This window comes from Cervus elaphus, chromosome 12 (assembly GCF_910594005.1).
Source record: "Cervus elaphus chromosome 12, mCerEla1.1, whole genome shotgun sequence".
Lineage (NCBI taxonomy): Eukaryota > Metazoa > Chordata > Mammalia > Artiodactyla > Cervidae > Cervus > Cervus elaphus.
Window position 1 is genome coordinate 27,600,847 of NC_057826.1, and position 22,545 is coordinate 27,623,391.

Sequence of the window (22,545 nt, forward strand, 5' to 3'; positions counted from 1 at the left end):
AAACACACATACATTCCTTGTAATTATTTATACAGTAATTTCAGTTCAGTTCAGTTCAGTTGCTCAGTCGTGTCCGACTCTTTGCGACCCCATGAATCACAGCACGCCAGACCTCCCTGTTCATCACTGACTCCTGGAGTTTACTCAAACTCATGTCCATCGAGTCAGTGATGCCATCCAGCCATCTCATCTCTCTGTTGTCCCCTTCTCCTCCTGCCCCTAGTCCCTCCCAACATCAGGGTCTTTTCCAACGAGTCAACTCTTTGCATGAGGTGGCCAAAGTATTGGAGTTTCAGCTTCAACATCAGTCCTTCCAATGAACACCCAGGACTGATCTCCTTTAGGATGGACTGGTTGGATCTCCTTGCAGTCCAAGGGACTCTCAAGAGTCTCCTCCAACACCACAGTCCAAAAGCATCAATTTTTCAGCACTCAGTTTTATTCACAGTCCAACTCTCACATCAATACATGACCACTGGAAAAACCATAGCCTTGACTAGATGGACCTTTGTTGGCAAAGTCATGTCTCTACTTTTTAATATGCTCTCTATGTTGGTCATAACCTTTCTTCCAAGGAGTAAATGTCTTTTAATTTCATGGCTGCAGTCACCATCTGCAGTGATTTTGGAGCCCAAAAATGAAGCCTGACACTGTTTCTACTGTTTCCCCATCTATTTCCCATGAAGTGATGGGACCAGATGCCATGATCTTAGTTTTCTGAATGTTGAGCTTTAAGCCAACTTTTTCACTCTCCTCTTTCACATTCATCAAGAGACTTTTTAGTTCCTCTTCACTCTCTGCCATAAGGGTGGTGTCATCTGCATACCTGAGGTTATTGATACTTCTCCCGGCAATCTTGATTCCAGCTTGTGCTTCTTCCAGCCCAGTTTTTCTCATGATGTACTCTGCATAGAAGTTAAATAAGCAGGGTGACAATATACAGCCTTGACATACTCTTTTTCCTATTTGAAACCAGTAATTTAGCAAATATTTATTGAGAGCCAGTCATGTGCCAAACAGTACTAGACACGGGAGGTCCAACTGGGGCACAATAAAAATATGGTCATAACCCCCACACCTGGAAATCTAAAAGTATGGCTTAAGAACTGGAATAAATCTTATCGCCAATGAAACTTTTACTTATTTGGATGCTTGCACTAACCACCAGAAGTCTTGTAAATGCTCCTGTGAAGGTTACAGGATGATCTCCCTTTCATAAGTCTTCCTTTTAAGGCCAAGTTTTATAATAATTTAATGTTTCTTTAGCACCACTGGCCTGGAAGTGATACAGTAAATGGAGAATAATCATAGTTTTTGCCTTGTAGGCTTGCAATCTATTAAATGTTATTGTCTCTCTTTGTACTCTGGAAGTTCGAAGTCCTGAAGCCAAATATAATGGTCATTTTAAAATAAAAATATTAATCAAAATATACAGATTAAAAATTACTTCCTCTTTCTCAGGACAGTCATCTTCTATATGTATTTATTGCCATGGGCTAGCAAGTCATTTGTGGAGATTTCTATAAGGTATAAATTTCAGAAAAGAATTGTACCCAAATTAAGTAATCTTCATACAACTCACTTCTCCATTGTTTTCTGGAGTCCAATTACTCTACTGAAATGAATTTCTTCTTACTAACAAATATCAAATAGGCCAATGACTTATTAAGGCCAAAGTTCTTTAAGATTGAAGACAAACTCTGGCAGAGGTAGCTTTATGACAGTTCTGTGACTTGAAACAATACTCAAGCGGTACCGGCTCTTAAAATAAGGGTTGATTTGTTGATATTTGCAGAGTTAAATCATGCAGTCACCTTCCCCTGGGCCTCCTTAAGACGGCATCCTGGCCCTCTCCTCCTTCAACCTGCTTCTCAAGGTTGACAACTTCTTCAGCCTTTTTCTCTAGGGCATCCCTTTTTAAAAAAAAAAAATTTTATTAGCGTTTAAGTGATTTACAATATTGTGCTAGTTTCAGGTGAACAGCAAAGTGAATCAGATATATATATATATATCCCTTCTTTTTCAGACTCTTTTCTCACATAGATTATTACGGAATATTGAGTAGAGTTCCTGTGCTATACAGTAGGTCCTCATTAGTTGCCTATTTTATATATAGTAGTGTGAGTATGTTACTCCCAGTTTCTTAATTTATCACTCCCCCTATGTTTCCCCTTTGGTAACCATAAGTTTGGTTTCAAGATCTGTTAGTCTGTTTATGTTCTGTAAATATGTTCATTTGTATTGATTTTATTAGATCCCACATATAATTAATATTGTATGATATTTGTCTTTCTCTGACTTGCTTCACTTAGTATAATAATCTCTAGATCCACCCATGTTGCTGCAAATGGCATTATTTCACTTTTTTTGTGACTAATATTCTATTGTAATGTACCACATCTTATTTATCCAATTCTCCATCAATGGACATTTAAGGTGCTTCCATGTCTTTGCTATCATAAATAGCATTCTGATGAATAATGGGTGGTATGTATCTTCTTGAATTGTGATTTTTTTCAAGATATATGCCCAGGGTGGGATTGCTGGGTCATATGCTAGCTTTATATTTAGTTTTAAGGAACCTCCATACTGTTCTCCATAATGTTGTAACAATTGACATTCCCACCAACAGTGCAGGAGGGTCCCTTCTCTCCACACCCTCTCTAGCATTTATTGTTTGTTGATTTTTTGGGTAATGGCTATTTCTGACCAATGTGAGGTGATACCTCATTGTAGTTTTGATTTGCAATTTTCTAATAATTAATGATGTTGAGTACCTTTTCATGTATTCTTTTGTCATCTGTATGTCTTTTTTGGAGAAATCTCCATTTAGGTTTTCTGCTCATTATTTATTTATTTATTTATTTTTATTGAGCTGCATGAGCTGTTTGTAGATTTTGGAAATTAATCCTTGCCAGTTGCATCATTTACAAACATTTTATCAGTGGGTTGTCTTTTCATTTTCTTTATGATTTTCTTTGCTGTGCAAAAGCCTTTAATTAGGTCACATTCATTTATTTTTGCTTTTATTTTCATTACACTAGGAGGTGGATCAAAAGATATATTGCTTGATTTGTGTCAGAGAGTGTTCTGCTTATGTTTTCCTCTAAGAGTTTTATAGTATCTGGCTTTACATTTAGGTCTTTAGTCCATTTTGATTTTATTTTTGTGAATAGCATTAGGGAATGTTCTAATCTCATTTTTTTTACATGTAGCTGTTCAATTTTCCCAACACCACTTATTAAAGAGACTGTCTTTTCTCCATTATATATTCCTGTCTCCTTTGTTGTAGATTAGCTGAACACAGGTGTGTGGGTTTATCTCTGGACTCTCTTTTCTGCTCCACTGACCTATATTTCTGTTTTTGTGCCAGTATCGTACTGTTTTGATGACTAGTTTTGTAGTGTAACCTGAAGTCAGGGATCCTGATTCCTCCCATTCAGTTTTTCTTTCTCAAGATTACTTTGGATATTCAGGTCTTTTGTGTTTCCACAAAAATTGTAAAAATTTTTTCTAGTTCTGTGAAAAGTGCTATTGGTAATTTAATAGGAATTACATTGAATCTGTACACTGTCTTGGGGAATATAGGCATTTTAACAGTGTTGATGCTTCTAATGTAAGAACATGATGTATCTTTCCATCTGTTTGTGTCATTTTTTATTTATTTCATTTGTATCTTATAGCTTTTGGAGTATAGGTCTTTTGCCTCCTTAGGTAGCCAAACTCATTACAAAAAAAAAAAAAAAGTGAGAGGGCTCAAATCAATAAATTCAGAAATGAAAAATGAGAAGTTACTATGGATACCACAGAAATATTCATACAAAGAATATAAGAAACTACAAGAAGCAACTATTTGCCAGTAAAATGGACAACCTAGAAGGAATAGATAAATTCTTAGAAAGATACAACCTTCTAAGACTGAACCAGGAAGAAATAGAAAGTATGAACAGACCAATCACAAGTACTGAATTTGAAAGTTTGATTTAAAAACTTACAACAAACAGAAGTAAAGGACCAAATGCCTTTACTGACAAATTCTATCAAACATTTACAGAAGAGTTAACATTTATCCTTCTGAAACTCTTCCAAAAATTGGGACATTTCTTTATGATGCTTTCAATTGTCAAAAGAATCAATGTCTCCATCTGCAGAGAGTGAATTATAATAAAAGGGATTTTTTATGTCTTTGGAAGGTATTTCATGTTTGTTTCTAGTTCACTTTCCTGTTCTCCTGGCATTTGTACAGTGTTTTCTTTTTGGCTTTTTGAAAGCATGTTACCATTCAGTTTCCATTTATATTTCCCAATGGCTTGCTATGTAGATATGACAGCCTGCATTATCTCTATTTAACAAATAAGAGATTCAAAATTCAGAGTTTATGGTTTGCTAAAAGTCACATGTTCAGAAATAGAGTTGGGACAGGGGCCCAGGCTTTTTGACATATCAAGGAAAGCTAATGCTGATGATTTTTATAAATTATCAAAGTATAATTTATAGTTTAAAAGATTCATTTGCTTCAATATAGACATAGCTCATTGTATTGTGCTTTGCTTTATTGTGCTTCACAGATACTGGGTTTTTTTTGTTTGTTTGTTTGTTGACGAATTGAAGGTTTATGGCAATCCTGCATCAAGCAAAACTATCAACATCACATTTCCAACAGCATTAATTTTTAAATTAGAGTATGTACATTTGTTTACAGACATAGTGCTATGACACGCTTAATAGGCTATAGCATAGTGTAAGCATAGCATTTATATGCACTGGGAGCCCCAAAATTCATGAGACTTGCTTTATTGCAATAATTGCTTTATTGCAGTGGTCTGGAGCTAGTTCTGCAATATTTCTGAGGTATGCCTGTACATCCACCAATTCTCTATCTCAAAGGTAATATCTATTTATTGTTTGGTATATACTCTTCTAAATTTTTGTATGAAGATACTTTTAAAAAGAACATTTATATATAATTTAAAACATATAAAAGAGCACTGTATTGCAAATACCATTTGCTGTATATTTTTACATTTGATAATAAATTCCTGGCATTTCTGTCAGACCACTCATTCTTTTGACTGTTACAAAATAGCTTATACATGAAGATAACATAATTTATTTAACCAAGCTGCTGTTGACAGGTATTAATATCTTTTCCAAATGTTGCTGTTAAAAATAATGTTGGAAGGAGAAGACTTCTATTATATATGTGAGGACAGGGGTGACTAAAAATATAAGTTTTTTGGGGGATGGTTTCCCAAAAAATATAAGTATATAAATTGGAAATGTTAATAGATTTTTTCTAAGTTGACCTTGCAAAAGCCTTTGACAACCTGAAGCCTTAAAAGTATAAAGTCCTACTTTTTCATACTCTAATCAACATTGAATATGATCAACTTCTGCTTCTATCTTTGTTACTTCTTCCAACTTATTAAGAGATATTGTTGTCTGTATTCCAGGCTTTTAGCTGAATATTTACATTTGATCTTTCTTAATTTCGAATAAATATATTAAGACTATATAATTTATTTTGAACACCAATTAAGGTGTACTCTAGATTGTAGCCTATAGATAATAAATTGTCTTTCATTTTCCTATAGTGTGCAATCTTTATACTGATTTCCGACGTATAATTGATATTATATGATATTTGTCTTTCTCTTTCTGACTTACTTCACTTAGTATGATACCCTCTATTTCCAACCACATTGCTGCAAATGGCATTATTTCATTCTTCTTTATGACTGAGGTCCCTGTAGGCTCAGTGGTAAAGATTTCACCTGTTAATTCAGGAGATGGGGTTGAATTCCTTGTCCAGGAACACCCCCTGGAGATGGAAATGGCAACCCATTCCAATATTCTTGCCTGGGAAATTCCATGGACAGAGGAGCCTAGCAAGCTACAGTCTATGGGATCACAAAAGTGTCAGACACGACTTAGCTACTAAACAGCAGTAACAAATATTCCATTTGTACATATGCACAAATCTTCTTAATTCATTTATCTGTTTATGGACATTTAGCTGGTTTCCATATCTTGGCTATTGTGACTAGTGCTGCTATAAACGGAAAAGGCCATGGCAGCCCACTCCAGTACTCTTGCCTGAAAAATCCCATGGATGGAGGAGCCTGGTAGGCTGCGGTCCACGGGGTCGCTAAGAGTCAGACACGATTGAGCGACTTCACTTTCACTTTTCACTTTCATGAATTGGAGAAGGAAATGGCAAGCCACTCCAGTGTTCTTGCCTGGAGAATCCCAGGGATGGAGGAGCCTGGTGGGCTGACGTCTGTGGGTTCGCACAGAGTAGGACACGACTGAAGTGACTTAGCAGCAGCAGCAGCTGCTATAAACACAGGGATGCATGTATCTTTTTGAGTTATAGTTTTGTTCAGATACATACCCAGAGTGGGATGGCTGAATCATATAGTAATTCTGTTTTTAGTTTTTTGAGGAACTTCCGTACTGTTTTCCCCATAGTGACTGCACCAATTTACATTCCCACCAACAGTGTAGAAGAGTTCCCATTACTCCGCATACTCTCCAGCATTTGTTATTTGTAGACTTCTAACGATGGCCATTCTGACCACCATGAGGTGGCATTTCATTGCAATTTTAACTTGCATTTTTCTAATAGTGATGTTGAACATACGTTTCATGTGCTTCTTGGCCACCTGTATGTCTTCTTTGAAGAAATGTTTAGGTCTTCTGCCCATTTTTTCATTTGCTGTTGTTGAGTTGTATGAGCTGTTTAATATTTTGGAAATTAAGCCCTTCTTAGTTATATCATTTGTAAATATTTTCTCCCATTCTGAAAGTGGTCTTTTCATTTTGTTTATAGTTTCCTTTTCTGTGTGAAAGTTCGTAAGTTTGATTAGGTCCCATTTGCTTATTTTTGTTGTTTTTTCTATTGCCTTGGGAAACTGACCTAAGAAAACACTGGTATGATTTATGTCAGAGAATGTTTTGCCTATGATCTCTTCTAGGAGTTTTATGGTGTCATGTCTTATGTTTAAGTCTTAAAGTCATTTTGAGTTTATTTTTTTGTAAGATATGAAGGAGGGCTCTAACTTCATTGGTTTGCATACATCTGCACAGTTTTCCTAGCACCATTTTCTAAAGAGACTTTTTTTTTTTTAACATTGTGTATTCTTGTTCCTTTGTCAAAGATTAATTGACCACAGGACTGTGGGCTTATTTCTGGGTTATCTATTCAGTTGCATTGATCCATATGTCTGTTTTCATTGCCAGTATCACACTATTTTGATTACTGTAACTTTGTAGGGTTATTCGTCAGTTCAGTTCAGTCGCTCAGTCCTGTCCAACTCTTTGCGACCCCATGGACTGCAGCGCCTCATGCCTCCCTGTCCATCACCAACTCCCGGAATTTACCCAAACTCATGTCCATTGTGTCGGTGATGCCATCCAACCATCTCATCCTCTGTCGTCCCCGTCTCCTCCTGCCCTCAATCTTTCCCAGTATCAGGGTCAGCTCTTCGCATCTGGTGGCCAAAGTATTGGAGTTTCAGTTTCAACATCAGTCCTTCCAATGAACACCCAGGACTGATCTCCTTTAGGATGGACTGGTTGGATCTCCTTGAAGTCCAAAGGACTCTCAAGAGTTTTCTCCAACACCACAGTTCAAAAGCATCAATTCTTTGGTGCTCAGCTTTCTTTTCAGTCCAACTCTCACATCCATACATGACTACTGGAAAAACCATAGCCTTGACTAGACGGACCTTTGTTAGCAAAGTCATGTCTCTGCTTTTTAATATGCTGTCGTCTAGGTTGGTCATAGCTTTCCTTCCAAGGAGTAAGTGTCTTTTAATTTCATGGCTGCAGTCACCATCTGCAGTGATTTTGGAGCCCCCAAAAATAAAGTCAGCCACTGTTTCCACTCTTTCCCCATCTATTTGCCATGAAGTGATGGGACTGGATGCCATGTAGTGTTATTATCTTGTTTTAAATGTTTTCTTTTCTAGTATTTCCCTAGTCTTTCCTCTCTTTAGCTGTAATAAGTTTTCTCAATTCTTTTGCCTATCTCAGAGTTATATATCATATATGCTTTTTTCTATGATTATTATTTAATTTTAAATAAGCATTATGTATCTTATGACTATAGATAATTGATGAAGCTATATAATTTCTTCTGAAGAGGTCAAATTTCTTACCACTCTTGAACTTTTTTGGCCCCTACCATATGTATTGTTTCCTTGAAAACACTCAGAATTAAGCTCTAGTTTGTTCTTACTGTTTAATTATGATACTAATAAGTTATATTAGACTAAATGAAATAAATGGAACTAAAGTGGGTGGGAATGAGCGAATTTAATTCAGAAGACCATTATATCTATTATTGTGGGCAAGAATCCCTGAGAAGGAATGGAGTAGCCCTCATGGTCAACAAAAGAGTCCAAAATGCAGTAATTGGGCACATTCTCAAAAAACAAAAGCATGATCTCAGTTGATTTCCAAGGCAAACCATTCAATATTACACTAATCCAAGTCTATACCACAAACACTGATGCCAAAGGAACTGAAGTTGACTGGTTCTATGAAGACCTACAAAACTTATAGCCAAAAAAAGAAAAGTGTCCTTTTCATTATAGGGAGTTGGACTGCAAAAGTAGAAAGTCAAGTGATACACTGAATAATGGGCAAGTTTGGACTTGGACTTCCCTGGTAGCTCAGATGGTAAAGCATCTGTCTACAATGCGGGAAACCTGGGTTCAATCCCTGGGTCAGGAAGATCCCCTGGAGAAGGAAATGGCAACCAACTCCAATACTATTGCCTGGAAAATCCCATGGATGGAGGAGCCTGGTAGGCCACAGTCCATGGGGTCACAAAGAGTTGAACAAGACCAAGCAACTTCATTTTCACTTTCTTTGAACTTGGAGTACAAAATGAGGCATCCAAATGCTAACAGAGTTTTTTCAAGAGAACATGCTTGTCAAAGAAAATAACTTATCCCAACAATCCAAGAGATGATTCTACACATAGCAATCACCAGATGGTCAGTACCAAAATCAGATTGATTATGTTCTTTGCAGCCAAAGATGGAGAAGTTCTATATAATCAGTAAAAATAAAACCTGAAACTGACTGTGGCTCAGATCATGAACTCCTTATTGCAAAATTCAGGCTTAAATTGAAGAAAGCAAGGAAAACCACTAGGCCGTTTAGCTATGACCTAAATCAAATTCCTTATGTTTACATAGCCATTACCAGATGGTCAATACCAAAATCAGGTTGATTATGTTCTTTGCAGCCAAAATGGAGAAGCTCTATATGATCAGTAAAAATAAAACTTGGAACTGACTGTGGCTCAGGTCATGAGTTCCTTATTGCAAAATTCAATCTTAAATTGAATAAAGTAGGGAAAACTACTAGGCCATTCAAGTATGACCTAAATCAAATCCTTTATGCTTATACAGTGGAGGTGATGAATAGATTTGGGGAATTTGACGTGGTAGAAAGAAAGAAAGAAAGAAAGTGAAGTCATTCAGTCATGTCCAACTCTTTGTGACCCCATGGACTGGAGCCTACCATGCTCCTCCATCCATGGGATTTTCCAGGCAAGAGTACTGGAGTGGGTTGCCATTTCCTTCTCCAGAGGATCTTACTGACCCAGGGGTTGAACCCGTGTCTCTCACATTGCAGGCAGACGCTTTACTGTCTGAGCCACCAGGGAAGCCTTGTGGTAGACAGAAATATGGATGGAGGTTCATAACACTGTACAGGAGGCAGTGACCAAAACATCCCAAAGAAAAAGAAATGCAAGAAGGCAAAGTGGTTGTCTGAGGAGGCTTTACAAATAGCTGAGGAAATAAGAGAAGTCAACAGCAAGGGAGAAAGGGAAAGATATACCCAACTGAATAGAGTACCAGAGAATAGCAAGAGGAGATAAGAAGGCCTTCTTAAATGAACAATACAAAGAAATAGAGGAAAACAATAGAATGGGAAAGACTAGTGATCTCTTCAAGAAAACTGGAGATATCAAGGGAATATTTCATGCCACTATGGGCACCATAAAGGACAGAAAGAGAAAGGACATGACAGAAACAGAAGAGATTAAGAGGTGACAAGAGTACACAGAAGAACTATACAAGAAAAATCTTTATGTCCCAGATAATCATAATGGTGTGCTCACTCACCTAGAGCCAGTTATTCTTGATTGTGACATCAAGTGGGCTTTAGGAAGCATTACTATGAACAAAGCTAGTGGAAGTGATGGAATTCTTGTTGAGCTATTTCAAATCCTAAAATTTGATGCAGCTAAACTGTTATACTCCATATGTCAGCAAATTTGAAAAGCTCAGTAGTGGCCACAGGAGTGGAAAAGGCCAATTTTCATCCCAATCTCGAAGAAGGCCAATGCCAAAGAATGTTCAAACTACTGTATGATTGAGATCATTTCACATGCTACCAGGATTATCCTCAAAATCCTTCAAGCTGGACTTCAGCAGTGAACTGAGAACTTCCATTTGTATAAGATGTGTCTCAAAGAGGCAGATAAACCAGAGATAAAACTGTGAGAGGTGGGCTATAAAGAAAGCTGAGCACCGAAGAATTGATGCTTTTGAACTGTGATGCTGGAGAAGACTCTTGAGAGTCCCTTGGACTGCAAGGAGATCCAACCAGTCCATCCTAAAGGAGATAAGTCCTGGGTGTTCACTGGAAGGACTGATGTTGAGGCTGAAACTCCAATACTTTGGCCACCTGATGCGAAGAGCTGACTCACTGGAAAAGACCCTGATGCTGGGAGGGATTGGGGGCAGGAGGAGAAGGGGATGACAGAGGATGAGATGGCTGGATGGCATCACCGACTCGATGGACATGAGTTTGAGTAAACTCCGGGAGTTGCTGATGGACAGGGAAGCCTAGCGTACTACAGTTCATGGGGTCACAAAGGGTTGGACATTGACTGAGTGACTGGACTGAACTGAACTGATCTTTCTACCATTTCTATTCTAGTCTTCTTTCCCCTGTTCTATTACACATTAAAAACCTGAAACATCAAGAGTGGAAATATTATTAAATTTTAAACATTGGGAGAAGGAAAGTGGAGTTAGTTTTCTACCTTTAATACAGAAAAATGGCTATTACACTTAATGTATTGATGTGGAGAGGGAAATAACTTTAAGATGTTAATATAGTTTTCTATAATTTAAATATGATTACCAAATAACATTCCTTTAGCTATAAGGATATATGTGTATCAGCTTCACTTTTAACATTTATCCTGCTGGCTTCTACCTAGAAATGTTTTCAGAATGCTCAAAAGCATTCCAATCAATTCCCACGATGAGAGAAGTTCTCTTAATGGACTTTAGTGCAATGCTAAAGAGAAATTAACTCCCTACCACTATCCTTTAATGAAATAATTACTACTTAATTTCAGGAAGCCTTCTACTACATTTCTCTGCTGCTATGATGCTACTCTACATTTTTAAAGAGACTTCTCCCTGTGACAAGAATGTGTGGAGGCAAGTTCTTTTAGGAACAGGTATTTGACTTCCAACAGGGAAGAGGATATGAGGGAGATGTGAGAATCAGAAGTCCATATAGTGAGCGTAGGGCAACTTATTTAGTAAAGCTAGGTTGCAGGACTCCTTCAGAACTATAGAGACAGAGTTTTCTAAATTGCTTTCCCTGATATTTAACATTATTACAAAAGTTTTGACAATGTTTTAAATTTCAAATTTAAGTTTTCTTTTTGCATGCAAAAGAAAAATCTATTTCTATCTTGAGAAATTATTTAAACATAATCTCAGATGTGAAAATGCACTTTGCATTTGTTATGGTGCAATGTCCTATGCAAAAAGTGAAGGCATTTAATATCACCACAATTCATAATGTCTTTCATACTAATAAAAATAATTGCTGTAGGAAAGTGTAAAGAAGATAATTGCTTACAATCTTACTCTGCAGTTAGCCAGGATATATTTTATGGGAGATCTTTTGAAAAAGACAATGAGTGAAATAAAATGTGAATGTATTTCACATATTCAGTTTTTCTCCTACTTCTATCATATATGTATTTCAAATTGTTGTTGTTCAGTCACTAGGTCCTGTTTGACATTTTGCAACCCCATGGACTGCAGCATGCCAGGCTCCTCTGTCCTCCACTATCTCCCAGAGATTACTCAAACTCATGTCCACTGAGTCGATGATGCTGTCTAACCATCTGATCCTCTGCCGCCCCCTTCTCCTTTTGCCTTCAATCTTACCCAGCTTCAAGGTCTTTTCCAATGAGTCAGCTCTTTGCACCATGTGGCCAAAATATTGGGGCTTCAGCTTTATCATCAGTCCTTCCAATGTATATACAGAGTTGATTTCCATTAGGATTGACTGCTTTGATCTCCTTGCTGTCCAGGGATTCTCAAGAGTCTTCCCCAGCATCACAATTTGAAAGAATCAATTGTTCAGTGCTCAGCCTTTTTTATGGGCCAATTCTCACATCTGTACATGACTAATAGGAAAACCGTAGCTTTGGCTATAAGGACCTTTGTCAGTAAACTGATATTTTTTATTTTTAATACACTGTCTAGGTTTATCATAGCTTTCCTTCCAAGGAGCAAGAGTCTTTTAATTTCATGGATGCAGTCACCATCCTCAGTGATTTGGAGCCCTGGAAAATAAAATCTGTTACTGGTTCCACTTTTCCCCCTTCTATTTTCCATGATGTGATGGGACCAAATGCCATGATCTTAGTTTTTTGAATGTTTAATTTCAAGCCAGCTTTTTCACCCTCCTGTTTCACCCTCATCAAGAGACTATTTAGTTCCTTTTCACTTTCTGCCATTTGAGTGGTATTATCTGCATATCGGAGGTTGTTGATATTTTTCTCAGCAATCTTGATTCCAGTTTGTGTTTCATCCAGCCTGGCATTTTATATGATGTACTCTAGATAGAATTTAAATAAGCAGGATAACAGTATACATAATATCATACTCCTTTCCCAATTTTTAACCAATCAATTGTTCCATGTCTGGTTTTAACTGTTTCTTCTTGACCTGCATACAGGTTCCTCAGGAGACAGGTAAAGTGGTCTGGTACTCCTATCTCTTAAAGAATTTTCCACAGTTGCTGTTTTTTTTTTTTTTTTTTGTAATCCACACAGTCAAAGGCTTTAGTGTAGTCAATGGAGCAGAAGTAGATGTTTTTCTGGAAATTCCTTGCTTTCTCCATAATCTAATGACTTTTGGCAATTTGATCTCTGGTTCCTCTGGTCCTTTAAATCCAGCATGTATATCTGGAACTTTTCAGTTCACTCACTGTTAAAACCTAGCTTGAAGAATTTTGAGCATAACCTTGCTAGCATATGAAATGAGTGCAAATGTATGGTAATTTGAATATTCTTTGGCATTGTCCTTCTTTGGGATTAGAAAGAAAACTGACCTTTTCCAGTCCTTTGACCACTGCTGAGTTTTCCAGTTTGCTGACATATTGAATACAGCACTTTAACAGCACCATCTTTTAGGATTTTAAACAACACAGCTGGAATTCTGTCACTTCCACTAGCTTTGTTCAGAGTAATACTTCCCAAGGTCCACTTAACTGCACATTCCAGGATGTCTAACTCTAGCTGAGTAACCACACTGTGAGGATTATCTCATTCATTAAGGCCTTTCCTGTATAGTTCTGTGTATTCTGGCCACCTCTTTTATCTCTTCTACTTCTTTTAGGTCCTTACTGTTTCTGCCCGTTATTATGTCCATTCTTGCATGAAATGTTCCCTTGATCTCTCCAGTTTTCTTGAAGCAATCTCTAGTCATTCCCATTCTATCATGTTCCTCTGTTTCTTGCATTGCTCATTAAAGAATGCCTTGTCTCTCCTTGCTAGTCTCGAGAACTCTGCATTCACTTGGGTACATCTTTCCCTTTGCCTTTTCCTTCTCTTCTTCCCTCAGCTATTTGTTAAACTCCCCAAATAACCACTTTGCCTTGTTTGCCTTTCTTTTTCTTTGGGATTGTTTTGGTCACTGCCTCCTGTACAATGTTAGGAACCTTCATCTATAATTCTTCAGGCACTCTGTCTACCATATCTAATCCATTGAATCTATTTGTCACCTCCACTGTATAAGCATAAGGAATTTGATTTATGTCATATCTGAATGGCCTAGTAGTTTTCCTTACTTTCTTCAATTTAAGCCTGAAGTTTGCATATTAAGGAGCTTATGCTCTGAGCCTCAGTCAGTTCCAGGTCTTATTTTTACTGACTGTACAGAGCTTCTCCATCTTTGGCTGCAAAGAACATAATCAATTTGATTTTGGTATTGACCATTTGGTGATGTTTATGTGTAGAGTCATCTCTTATGTTGTTCAAAGAGGGTATTTTCTATGACCAACATGTTGTCTTGACAAAACTCTGTTAGCTTTGTCCTGCTTCATTTTGTATTCCAGGGCCAAACTTGCCTGTTACTCCTGCTATCTCTTCACTTCCTATTTTTGCATTCCAGCACACTATGATGAAAAGAACTTTTTTTTTCTTTTTCTGGTGTTAGTTCTAGAAGGTCTTTTAGGTCATTATAGAACCTTTCCACTTCAGCTTCTTTAGCATTAGTGGTTGGGGCATAGACTTGGGTTACTGTAATGCTGAATGGTTTGCCTTGGAAATGAACTGATATCATTCTGTCATTTTTGAAATTGCACCCAAATACTGCATTTTGTACTCTTTGATTGACTATAAGGGCTGCTCCATTTCTTCTCTAGGGATTCTAGGGATTGACTATAAGGGCTGCTCCATTTCTTCTTCTAGGGATTCTTGCCTACAGTTGTAGATATAACGGTCATCTGAGTTAAATTCAGTCATTTCCATCCATTTTATTTCAGCAATGTTGCTAATGTTCATTTAGTTCTTGATGTTCATTTTACTTCAAGATATTGATGCTTAATCTTGCCATCTCCTGCTTGACCATATCCAATATACCTTGATTCATGGGCCTAACATTCCAGGTTCCTATGTAATATTCTTCTTTACAGCATTGGACTTTACTTTCACCACCAGTCAAATCCACAACTGAGTGTCATTTCCACTTTGGCCTAGCCACCTTTTTCTTTCTGGAGCTATTAGTAATTGCCCTTTTCTCTTCCCCAGTAGCATACTGGACACCTGCTGACCTGGAGGACTCATCTTCTGGTATCATATCTTTTTGCTTTTCACATGGTCCATGGGGTTATCCAGATAAGAACACTGGAGTGGATTGTCATCTCTTCTTCCTGTGGACCATGTTTTGTCAGAAATTTTCACTATTGCCTATTCATCTTGTGTGGCCCTGCATGGCTCATAGTTTCATTGAGTTATGCGAGCCCCTTCCCCATGACCAAACTGTGATCCATGAAGAAGTATTTCAAATAGTATTATAAATAAAGAATTTTGGTACCTCTATGTCAAAACCAAAATAATTTTCATTCATAGTTACAAGCGATAGCTTATATAATTGATATTTACATTGTTTTTATTACTCTCTTTAAACTTTGTTGGTCATTTTATTTTCCATTTTCACTATGTGGATTTTTGTCTATTTGTGCTTATCTTCATATATGTGAAAGGAATATAGCTAGTCTTAATTCTACTAGTTGTTACCTGAAAACCCTGTAAATCCATGTGTCTTGAAAATAGCACAGTAAAAAATGAAGCAGCACACTCTTGTATAAAAATGTTTTCATTTATAGCAATCCAACTAAGTTACTGGATCTTTTTATTATTTTACTTTTTTATTAAAATATAATTGATGTATAGTATTTATTAGTTTCAGGTATACAACATAGTGATTCCATATTTTATAGATTATATGTTATTAAAACTTATAAAATATGACTATATTCTTTGTGTTGTACAATATATTCCTGTAGCTTATTTATTTTATACATAGTGGTTTGTACTTCTTAATCCTTTACCTCTATCTTGCTCCTCTGTCTTTTTTTCTCCCTGCCCCATAACCACTAGCTTATTCTCTGTATCTCTGAGTCTGTTTATGTTATAGTCATTTGCTGGTCTTAAATTTTAGAGTCCACATATAAGTGAAACATAACAGTATTTGTCTTTGTCTGACTTATTTCACTAAGCATAGTACCTCCAATTCTATCCACATTTTTGCACCAACTTACATTCCCACCAACAGTGTGGAAATGTTATCTTTTCTCCACACCCTCACCAGCATTTGTATTTGTGGTCTTTCTCTTATATTTAAAATAATTTAAATGAAGGATATGCTTTACAATGTTGTGCTTGTTTTTGCTGTACAACAATAGCAATCAGCTATAAGTGTATATATACATATATATATATATCCCCTCTTTATTGAGTCTCCCTCCCATTCCCCCTCCCACCCATCTAGGTCATCACAGACTGTGGTCTTTTTGAGGGTAGCCATTCTGACAGATATGAGGTGATAGTATTTGATTTTTATTTCTCTGATGATTAGTGATATTGATGTCTTTTCATGTGTTAATGGCCATCTATATGTCTTATTTGAAAATGTATCTATTCAGGTTTTCTGCCCATTTTTAATTGGGTTATATGGTTTTATTAATTTTTTTAGCTTATACATTTGGATATTAACCCCTTATCTATTATATCATTGGCAAACATTTTCTCTCTTTCCATGAGTTGTATTTTCATTTTATTGATGGTTTCCTTTGCTGTGCAATTTTTTTTTTTAATTTATATATGTTCCACTTGTTATTTTTCCTTTTATTTCCTTTGCCTTAAGTAGATTAAAAAATATTATTACAGTTTATGTCAAAGACTATCCTGCCTATATTTTCTTCTAGGAGTTTTATAATTTCTGATCTTACATTTAGTTCTTTAGTTTGAGTTTATTTTTTACATGGTATGAAAAAATACTCTAATTTAATTATTTTACATGTAGTTTCAGTAATTGCATTATTCATCTCTGCTTATTCTTTATTTATTCTATGTTCTTAGTAATTGTATTAACTGTGTTAATTGTTTCTTGCATTTTCTCCATTCTATTTGCAAGTCTTCAGAACATCTTTATTATCATTACTCTGAATTATCTTTCAGGTAGATTGCTTATTTCCTCTTTGTTTATTTGGTCTTGTGAGTTTCTACCTTGTTCTTTCATTTGTGGTGTATTTCTTTGTATTTTCATTTTTTCTGACTTGCTCCACTGGAAGTCTCCTCTTCCCAGGATTTAGGGTTGTACTCCATCTGCTTTTTGGGTTTTGCCCTTGGAGGGAAAGGTTGGTTGAGTGGTTTGTGTTGACTTCTTGTTAGGGGTGACTTGTTCCTATATTCTCGTGGAAGGACGTAAGGTTTTTTAATTCTTTTTTTTTCCCCCTCTGATGGGCAGGGCTGTGTGAGGTGGTGTATTTTGGACTGTCTGTGGGACTCCTATCTGTTGATGATTGCTTTTGTGTTTCTGTCTTGCTTCTCGTTTGGGTAAAGTGTCCTGGAGTGGATCCTGTCAACAGCTGGGTGATAATAGGGTTTGTGTACAGGTGTCGAAGTTCTCAGTAATTAATAGCCCCTGGGGTTAGTTGTTCTCTGGCAGTCTAGGATCTTGGACTCAATGCTTCCACCATACTGGTTCAGGTACAATCCTTGGTCAGGATCAGGGCTCCAAAGTCACTTGTTATGGGATTAAAGGGGGTTAGAGCAAACACACCAAGACAAAAAGCAAAACATGATGTGAAATAAAAGATGAACCAGATGGATGGTAAATACAAGATCAAGCAGGTAATGAACAGAAATAATGGGACATGTACACACAGTTCCACACACATAGTTATAACTAAAGTGTTCTAAAGATAAGACTACAGGAGATTGCCTTGGTGAACAAGGGAAACCAAAAGTGAGTGATAGCAATCAATTAAAAGCAGAGCTAAATAATGCTCAATCTGGAAAACTGGGCCTGAGCAGAGTGCCAACTGGGGAATATAGCAAAGAGAGCACAACAATTTAACTTACATGGTGAAAAAGAAAGAGTGAAGGATAAAAGGGAGAGTAAAAAGGGGAAAAGAGAGAAGGGAGAGCAAAAAGAAAAAGAAGGTGTGGAAGAGAAGACTAAAAGAGAGATAGAAAAGAAAACATAGAAATACAAAGATAAATAGACGCAGGTGAAAAAGATTTATATACATGCAGGAATAGCTACAGCCAGTAAAGAACTATAAGAAAAGCAGTCTAATGTATCAAAAACAAACTCAGGGGGGGAAAAAAAAAACAGAAAAAAAGGGTGAAAAAAAATCTTAAAAAAAAACATTTTTAAGAGGAAATTGCAGAGCAACACAAAAGGCTAATGTGAAAGCAGAAATATGTAGGAGGAATAAACAGCATGATTCAAAACAGAAAAAAAAAAAAGTTCTCAAAATTATAGTTCTTCTTGGTTGTTGAGTCTGCCCCTGTGGATGGGGTTGGGTTAGTGTCCTGTGATGTTTTCCTGGTTGGGGGAGCTTGTGCCTGTGTTGTGGCTTATCAAACTGGATCTCCTCTCTCTGAAGGGCAACACAATGTCCAGTAGTAGGTTTTGAGGTATCATCAGCTGGATCATCGAAAAAGCAAGAGAGCTCCAGAAAAGCATCTATTTCTGCTTTATTGACTATGTCAAAGCCTTTAACTGTGTGGATCACAACAAACTGTGGAAAATTCTGAAAGAGATGGGAATACCAGACCACCTGACCTGCCTCTTGAGAAACCTGTATGCAGGTCAGGAAGCAACAGTTAGAATTGAACATGGACCAACAGACTGGTTCCAAATAGGAAAAGAAGTACATCAGGGCTGTATATTGTCACCCTGCTTATTTAACTTATATGCAGAGTACATCATGAGAAATGCTGGGTTGGAGGAAGCACAAGCTGGAATCAAGATTGCCAGGAAAAATATCAATAACCTGAGATATGTAGATGACACCACCCTTAGGGCAAAGAGTGAAGAGGAACTAAAAAGCCTCTTGATGAAAGTGAAAGAGGAGAGTGAAAAAGTTGGTTTAAAGCTCAACATTCAGAAAACTAAGATCATGGCATCCGGTCCCATCACTTCATGGCAAATAAATGGGGAAACAGTGGAAACAGTGTCAGACTTTATTTTTCTGGGCTCCAAAATCACTGCAGATGATTTTGCAGCCAATAAATTAAAAGACGCTAACTCCTTGCAAGGAAAGTTATGACCAACCTAGACAGCATATTAAAAAGCAGAGACATTACTTTGTCAACAAAGGTCCAACTAGTCAAGGCTATGGTTTTTCTAGTCGTCATGTATGGATGTGAGAGTTGGACTTTGAAGAAAGCTGAGCACTGAAGAATTGATGCTATTGAACTGTGGTGTTGGAGAAGACTCTTGAGAATCCCTTGGACTGCAAGGAGATCCAACCAGTCCATCCTAAAGGAAATTGGTCCTGAATATTCATTGAAGGACTGATGTTGAAGTTGAAACTCCATATTTTGGCCACCTGATGCGAAGAGCTGACTCATTTGAAAAGACCCTGATGCTGGGAAAGATTGAGGGAAGGAGGAGAAGGGGATGGCAGAGGATGAGATGGATGGATGGCATCACTGACTCGATGGACATGGGTTTGGGTGGACTCTGGGAGTTGGTGATGGACAGGGAGGCCTGGCGTGCTGTGATTCACGGGGTCGCAGAATCGGACATGACTGAGGGACTGAACTGAACTGATGGGTTCAGTGTATCTTTGGGCAGCCCTGACTTTTACGGTGTTAAACACATATACTTTCCAAAAAAAAAAAAAACACATATACTTCCACAGCCTCATCCAAGTGGCCCACTCAGCATATCTTCACTGCCGCCAGCCCCCTACTTGTCCCTGGAATCTTTGCCAACGCTTCTGTCCCCTGGTCCTGCCCTGCACTGCAGGCTGACACTTACCAGGTAGGGGCTTATGTGGATCTTTTCTTGTCTCCTGACCCTGCCCTCTTCATCGCGGAAGTCCACAGACTGTGTGCGCTTCCCTCAGCCCCTTGGTCTTGCCCTCTGCGTCGCGGTCCGTGTACACGTGTTTCAGCTCACCGGGCCGCCCTCTGCGCTGCAGGGCTTGTGCGGCCTCCTTTCCAGTCCCCAGGCCCGCCCTCTGCGCCGCAAGGTTTGAGTTACCTGTAGAGGTTTGTATGCTGTGCCTCTCTCATTATCCCGGCCTGCCCTCTGTGGAATGGGTTTTCTGTGGGTTTCTCTTGGTTCCCCATGCCTGCCGTCTGGCCAGGGCCACAGTCCTTGAGCTGTTTATGGGCAGAGAAGTGCCTCTTTTTCTGTTTCTGCCCTCTAGGTCCCTGCTTTGCCCAGCTTTCTGAGATTCCACAGCTCCCCCTTGGGCCCACCTGTGAGGAATTCCCCAGTGCCCAGGAAATCTTCCTTCCTCACGACTCTCTCCCTCCCTTGGGCACAAGCTCCTGTCCAGAAGTTCTCCATCTCTTCCCTTTTTAAATCTCCATCCTCTCTCCTGCCTCAGTCCAGGGAGCGTAGTCTGCCCCACTGGAGATCTGGGGTCTTCTTCTGTCACCTAGAGGGGGCTTTAAAGGAGTTGTTCCATTTCTTGATGAGTTTTTGATGTATTTGTGGGGAGGCTGGTGATATTCTGGTCTTACCTGCCCCCCACCATCTTCTTCTGTCTGTCTCCTACATTTACTTTTGTAACTAACATTTTATCAAATAGATGGTCTTAATTTTATGTTTAGTGTGTTTTATTTTTCATATCAATATTTCACAACACTTAAGTTCTTTTTATTTTTCTCTTAGTTGGCTTTGGTATATTTTCAAGCACTTTTTGAAATATTTTCTAATAATATCTTTCTGTTTGAACAAGAAAGATAATTGACATTATGCCAAGTGAAATAAGTCAGAGAAAGACAAACACTGTATGGTCTCACTTATATGTGAAATCTAATAAAGTCTAAGTTATTGAAACAAAGAAAAGAATGGTAGTTTCCAGGGTCTGGGGGTCGAGGGAAATGGGGAGTTGTTTGTGAAAAGTTACAGACTTTCAATTATGAGTAAATTCTAGGGATCTAGTGTATAGCATGGTGACTATAGTTAATATTTACTATATACTTGAAAGTTTCTTAGTAAGTAGATCTTTACAGTTCTCACCACACAAAAAAGAGATAATTATGTAAGATGATGGAGATGTTTCCTGACACTATTACAGTTATCATTTTGCAATATTTATGTGTTTCAAACCATCACATTGTACTTGTTAAACTTGTGTGATGTTATATGTCAATTATATCTCAGTAAAGCTGGAAAACATTTAATTGGGTATACAATCTTTGAAAGCATCTAGTACAGATATATGTATATATATAGCTTCCCCGGTGGCTCAGCAGTAAAGAATCCACCTTCAAAGCAGGAGACACAGGAGATGCAGGTTTGATCCCTGGGTCTGGAAGATCCCTGGAGGAGGGCATCTCCAGTATTGTTGCAGAGAGAATCCCATGGACAGAGGAGCCTGGCAGGCTACTGTCCAATGGGTCACAAAGAGTTGGACACAACTGAAGCGACTTAGGACACACACACACACACATATATATATCTGTATATATTATTGCAAGTTTTATTTTGTTGTTTGAAGGTTATGCTTTTCAATGGCATAATTGTAATGGGGCTCTCAAAGTTCTGATGCAGACAAACATTAAGCGAGTTTTGCTGATCTCTGCAACTACCAGAAAATCCAGAGGAGAATTTTTGTCTACCATTGTTAAGAATAAAATCTCATATAATGAAATAAAGGGTGCTATTAAAATTAGAAGAAATAGAATGGGCTAACTTTTAATTTCAAGGGTTACACAAATGTGATAATTCTGTAACTCCAGAGTGTTTACATTTAGGCAACTATATGCAGTATAAATGAGCCAATGATTTAGGGGAGCTGATTCATCCATTTGAATGTGACAGATCCTGAACTTAATGGGATTTTCTTATTATGTCAATGGTATAATGAGAAAATCCACATACAAACAAGAAATCATAATTGGAGATAGATTAACATGTATTATAAATAATTACCCCTAGGAATTAGGGGATTGTCATGTAAATATTAGGGAGATGTCTGTGTAATGGAGGAAAGATGAAACCACAAGGAGGTCTGACATCCATTTTTTTAGTCTTTGAATTGTGAAAGTGCTTCTGTTCTGTTGGAGCAAAGGTCTTGCCTTGAACTTTGTCTCAAGGGGCATCCTTGGACTTACCCATGATCCAGTAAAGGAAAGGCTAAACTCTCACATAGCAACCTTCCAGTCTCTGCTCCAGCATTAGAGCCTGCATCTATTTTGACTGATACCAGTGCCTTTGTTCAAAATCATTCTGTACAAAGGAGAGGACCTGGGTTGTTAATCAGAGGAATTAAATTTGTTAAGCTCTTGGGCAGGTCCATGTGACATGATCATAAAGTAGGCACTAGTGCATTTGCATTTTCTTTTCTCTTCTCCCTAGTAAACCATGGCTCTAAGGGGTGAAACACTTTAAGCACCAGGAAATGATAGAGCTAATTTTCCCATTTGGAGTGGCTTTTTAAAATTGGATAGAATTGCTAGGCATTGAACTGAAAACCCAGATCGCTGTGCTTGCCACTGTTGTCACC

At 37.7% G+C, this 22,545-nt stretch overlaps 1 long non-coding RNA gene across 1 annotated transcript in view; it reads right to left on the reverse strand.

The window, feature by feature from the left end:
- Positions 1-848: 848 nt before the first annotated feature.
- Positions 849-22,545, reverse strand: part of LOC122705065 — a 125,968-nt gene continuing 104,271 nt past the window's right edge. The window contains exons 3-4 of the long non-coding RNA XR_006344032.1: positions 1,815-1,913; positions 849-905 (exon numbers count right to left, since the gene is read on the reverse strand). This is a non-coding gene — a long non-coding RNA (uncharacterized LOC122705065). The remainder of the gene's footprint in view (positions 906-1,814; positions 1,914-22,545) is intronic.